A 6105-nucleotide genomic window follows, 5' to 3' on the forward strand; every position below is an offset into this window, starting at 1 on the left:
AAATTATTTCGACACATCTTCACCTTGTCCTGACTTAGTCATTTTGAGCAACCACCTGAGTTAACACTTCCCTGGGTATAACCACAACTAGCAACACCTGCACCTTCACAGGTATGGATGATAAGAGCTAACCTCAGCTTCTATGATCAGCCTCTGCCACTTCTTTTCAATTGCCCCCTTGCCACTGCAGCTCTTTCCTGCTGTGTAATTTATTTGCAGGGCATCAATTTCCATATGGCTTGGATGATAAGAAGCTGCTCCCAGCTTCTCCACATGGCCTTAGTCACATCTGCTTTTTGTACCATATATTGTGAAACTGCCAGGCCCAGGATCCATTGGATCCTTCCCATCTGGGTCACAGTAAAGACAAGAGCCTGGAATAAACATGTGCTCCAACCTGCCCTTCCATGAACCCTCACAGGAACCTAGGCTAGGTAAGCTGGGACCTGCCATGCCAAGATTCTCCATTCTCCCCCTCCAGATTCTTTGATATTATGAACCTCTCATTTCATGCTATCTTGCTGGGTATCTGTGTTTGTACCTCATCACTGAAAAAACTTCCCCATAATCTACAAAACACTTGGCTGAATGGGTTCTTGTTCCATGATCTTGGCAGTACCTCTCCACATCAGATACACACACAATGTCAACTGCTTCTGGATTATTTTGGTTAATTTTAATTTTGAATCATGTACCATTTCATATACCCACCTTGGAAGTGACATCAGTTTTAGCTGCATGTGTTGTACTCAAGTCTCATTTCCTTCTAATTTGACAGCTATATGTGAAGTTATTAACACCTGATAAGTTTATTTCAAGTAGGTCAGAGATTGGTTTTTCATTGTTTTCTTTTCCAGAATATAATGTCATCAGTTTGCAGGTGGTGGAATGTTGTCTTTAGGTGGTAGAGGGTCAGTAAATCTTCAGTAACTTAAAAAAAAAAAATCCCTGAGGATATTCCACTGATTTCCTACAATACTGAAAAAACCTCAATTCACTATCATTGGATCCTGTTTTAGTTAACCGAGGCTGATGAAAACAGTATTTCCCCAAATGAGTTGGCTTTTCCAAAGGCAGTTTATTGACTTGCAAGATTACAGTTGTGAAGCTGAGAAAAGAGTCCAAATCAAGACATCTTCTGGCAATGCTCTCTCCTCAAAGATCAGCTGTGGGTGATCCTGGACTCTTCTGTCATATGGGAAGGTACATGGTGTCATCTGTCAGTCTCTGCTTTCTCCTCTGAACTCTGTTGCTTTCAGTTTCTGGTTTCTCTCTCAGCTTCTGAACATTTCACTCTGAGCACCTGTGTCTGTCTCTTTCCATATGGACTCTAGTAAGAGGATTAAGTCCCACCCTGGGGCATGCCTTACAGAAGTAATCTAATCAAAGAGTCCCATTTACAGTAGGTCCACTCCCACAGGAATGGATTGGCTCTAAGGACATGATTCTCTGGGATCCATCCAGCATCAAACTGTTACAGATCCTCTCTAGTGAACTGTTCGCCATACATGGGCTGCCCTATAATTACCTCTTGTGGGATCAGTGTTGTTGCCTGATGGCATAGACCTCAGGACCATGAGGACCAAAGGGAATGTTTTGGCCAAGACAGCACCAGTGAGTCAATATTTAAGCTTTAATTTATATATTTCATGGATTTATTCTACCTTACCATAGGTGTTGGAAGATATGGGCAATGGATGATTTGCTGGATGGGAAACACTTGAACCAAACTTTAAATATATATATTATATATTTATATACATATATATATTTTAAAGATATTTAGATTACATAAAGGTTTATTGACACTCTTTTTTATAACCTTTCCAGTGAAGTGAGTTTGAAGCTTGCTTGAGAGTTCAAAGGGTACTCTCTGCTTTGGAAAACCATTTTCTTTTTTTCCCCTACAGTTAAAGCATTCTTATTTTGACAAGAGAATGCCTCAACCCATTCTTAATACCTGTAAGCCATAAACTATATATAATTATAATCCATTGAAAGAACTGACTGATAAAGCCCTTCAGCTGATGTTCAAATAGTCCAGTTGTGGAGGTTAAGTTTATGGAGATACATACATTAATAAATTTTGCCTAGTTTACAAGCCTGTCACGTATGATCCTGGTTACAGATTTTTTAAAGTACCTTATCAAAGACTGTCCACCAATATAGTTCCTTGTCCTTTTTCATTTTTTGCATTCTCTAATGGGTAATTTCATGGAGTGCTCACATGTAGTTTCTTCTAGGGACTCTAGGGCAAACAGGGCACTATCCAGCACTTCCTAGATTCTATCCCCAGAATTTAATTGGTGACCCTACTGACTCTATTTTTCTTTTTCAAATACAAAAACACTTTCCTAACTGTGAGCTAACTCATTTGGAGAGGGCTTATGAGGGACATTGTATAAGGAAACTGTTTTGTTGTCTCCACATAATGTTGAGCTGCTAGGTTGGCATTTTTCTTCTAAGTTTTGTGAGTGTGAGCTTCCACTTTTATCACAACATTTTTTCTTTGTTTTACCTTTTTCTTAGGTGATAGAAATACATCTATTACTTCAGATATTTACCATTCTTTATTTGGTTCCTAATGACTTCAGGGAGTCCATTTGTTTTCATAAACTTCCCAAATCATGAATTACTCCAAACACATATCTACGGTCAGTATAAATATTGTGATTTCCTTTTAGCTAAATGACTGCCTCTATTTAAAAGTTTTACCACAGCTCATTAGGGCATGGTGAGGCTAGGGGCTTGTTGACCAGTAACTGCTTCTACTGTAGTGGTTACTTCATAGTCTGACTCATAAATATCTGTTTCTGTTTTATGGTAAGACACATCTTAAAATATGATCTAACCCAGGTTTAGCAAGGATTTTTATGTTGTTGTTTGAGGGCAAGCATGCAAAAGTTTGGCTCTCAGAACTGGCCGCCTCCGAGGTCTGAGGCATGAAATACGTCTCCCTTAGTTGGCCCCTCGGGACGAGGTATGCACCTACGCCTCCCCGCAGGGGAAACTCACGCAAGCCCCCTCACACCACCTCCGTCTGGGCCAATCTCAGGGCCTCCTACCTCCTAAAGACACGCCTGCTCTCTTCCACCTATCAGTGAGCTATCCAGCTCAGCCCTCTCAAATTTAAGCTCTCCCTAGTAACTACTGACCAGCCTAGTAGATGAGTTCTGCTTCTACGCCCTTATAAGGTAACAACAGCTAAGCTAGCCTATCAGAACCCAATCACCCTCCACCAATCCCCTCTCTTCATACTCTATAAAACTGCTTGTACTTCCTCAATAAAGTAGACCTGCGCCATCCACCTCATCTCCGCAGTTGTCCTTCGAGTCACTGTGCATCCTCTCACGCCTGCGCCTCCCCACCCCGAGCCCCCTGTCTAGAGAAGCGGGGGCTCCTCACCTCAGTTGTTTTGTTTTGTTTTGTTTTGTGTGTGTGTGTGTGTGTGTTTTGCTTTGCTTTGCTTTATTTTTGGTAAATCTGGTCCTGGGGATAATAATTGAGAAACAGGAACCTCACAATCTTGAGAATCATCTTTTTCAGGCATGGACAACAGAGTACTGGATTTAAAGTATCACAGTAGAGGATTTGGATATTTTAAGGAGTGAGCAGCATGATTTCAAAAAAGGTCAGTCTGTGAGTTGACATATGCTAGGTTTTTCTTGAGATTAGCAACCAGCAAATCATGAGCTCTATTAACTAAAAAGTACGCCCCCTGCCCAAGTCAGCTGACACCTCATGTAATGTTGCAACCGCAGCTACTATCCTTTCATGGCTGAGTATGGTATAATTTCTGCATCCAATTACAGACTGGAATATTCTATAGCTTTTTCCCTTTGGAAACTGAGGCACAGTGGTCTCACAAGAAGAGACATGCTGTTTCCATGGCTATGCTTGCAACCGAAGGAATGTGGTAATAAAGAGTTCCCAGTAAACAGGAGGAAGCTGTTAAAGACTAAAAGAAAAGATGAGCACATACATTTTGTAGTAAATTGAACACCTAGACTGTACCTTGAGATAAGATTTTCTTAAGTTCCTTAGACTATGAGGAATGCTGATAGTTAACTGCATGTTGCTGCTTGTTCTCATGTAGACTGGGGTATATATAGAGTGCCTTGTAAACAAAAAGTTGTCTGATGAGTCTCTACTCACAGACGCCCTGATCCCAGCTCTCTCTCTCTTTCTTTCATTCTTCTTTTTCTCTTTCTTTCATTCCCAATAACGTTCAGAGGCAAATCTCCAACAAATGCTTTGGGCACTCCAAAGCAGGGCCCAAAGAAGTGAGTCTTCCAAAACAGCATTGGGACCCACGGAAAGGACTCCTACGAGGGTCATGAATGATGTCCAAAGCAGTGTGTCTCAGGTCTTCTTTTAGGTAAGTAACATTTCCACGAAGTCATCAGGGTAATGGGTATTCAAACGGGAAGTGTAGAAGAATATTTGCAAGTGTTAAAAACTTCGTTGAAAGCTAGTGGGGTGCCTGTAAAAAGTTGTGAGTTAATTGAATTGTTTGCTTTAATACAAAAATATTGTGGTTGGTTTCAACCTCAGGGGCATAATGTTTTAAATTTGAAACAGTGGAGATGTGTAATGAAAGCTTTACAGAGAGCAAATCAAAGAGGGGAATCCATTCCTTTTATCTGCGTGAGCTTTGTGCCAGCAAATTACTGCCACCTTAGATCCTTTACAATCAGAGGAAGATGACAAAGAAGAAATTACTATATTTTCAAAACCAATAGAGAAACAGAAAGTGGAGGGCCATTTGAAAGAAATAAATTCTGAGCCAAAAAGGCGGAGGAGATTTGGTGAGACAGTGATAGAAGAGATTCTTGCAAGAGGTGGAACTTTCGGTTTCTGACGTGGAGGACAGAAGTTTTAGGAGGAACCCTTCCACCTAGGGCTGGCAGCCTGTCTGGGGTGGTCCCTGAACTCTTTGTAGTGCAGCAGCACACCCAGCAGGCTGTTTCAGAGGCTTGCAGGGCAGGAGGTGTCTGGATGTTGATTTGGTGAGACAGTGACAGAAGAGATTCTTGTAAGAGGTGGAATTTTGGGTTTCTGACACAGAGGTCAGAGTTTGCAGGTGGGGCCCCTCTCCCTAGGGCTGGTGCCCAGCTGCAGGGATCCCTGAAGGCTGTGTTGCACTGCAGTGCTCCCAGGCCCCTGTTAGCTGGATGCATAGTTCCCAGGTCTGTGTCCCCTAAACCCTGGTGGCCCACACTCCAAAGACTCACACACCTTGTGTCTGCAATATCAAAGGCTTGCCATCCCTGAATCCACTGCACAATGAGGTCCACTGATGTCTTTGATTATTCTAGCCCTCAGCATTTGTTTTTTTCTTTTTTCTTTTTTCTTGTTCTTTTTTTGCCTTGGTTGCTAATATTGCATTATATTCTGGTCTTTTCTCCCATTTTATCCCCCAAGGTTCTTTTTTGTTTATTTAGGGTATTTTTTTTCTCCTTTTCTTTTTCTTGCTTGTTTCCCTCCCTTTTCTTTGCCCACCCTCTTTTTTCTTCTCTTTTTTTCTTTTCTCTCTTTTTCTTCTTATTTTATTATATTTAGTTTATATAATAGGAGCTGCAGGGAGCACTTCACATTTGTGTTTCCTCATCCTCCATTTCCTCTTTTCTGTGTGAATTGATTTTGGCCACCTACACTATCCCCTTTCCTCCACATCTTGTTATCCTCCCTCATCTACTGTCTCCCTTACATTCCACCTCCCTTTCTTTGGCCCCCAAATTGTCTGACTTTTAATTTCTAATACCTTTGTTCTGTTTCCTGTCTTTTGTCCACTCTTGATATTATTGTCTTTCTTTTCTCTTTCCCTCTCTCATTAAAACACTGGCTTTTTAATTCATACTCTATTCCTTCCATATTCACTTGACTGTCTCATTATAGGTACTTTATTTAATGCTATAACTCAACACAATTTACATGAGTCTAATATCCACTCTCCCAGATCTCACATTTATGCTCTGTTAACATTTATTACCAATACTACATTACACACTTTCTTTTCTTACTCATTTTGCTTTCCCTGGCCCTAATATTTGCCTTCAAAGTGAACTTAGCCAGCAACAAGAACAAAGAACAAGAAGAACAAAG

This window comes from Dasypus novemcinctus, unplaced genomic scaffold, assembly GCF_030445035.2.
Source record: "Dasypus novemcinctus isolate mDasNov1 unplaced genomic scaffold, mDasNov1.1.hap2 scaffold_200, whole genome shotgun sequence".
Classification (NCBI taxonomy): Eukaryota; Metazoa; Chordata; class Mammalia; order Cingulata; family Dasypodidae; genus Dasypus; species Dasypus novemcinctus.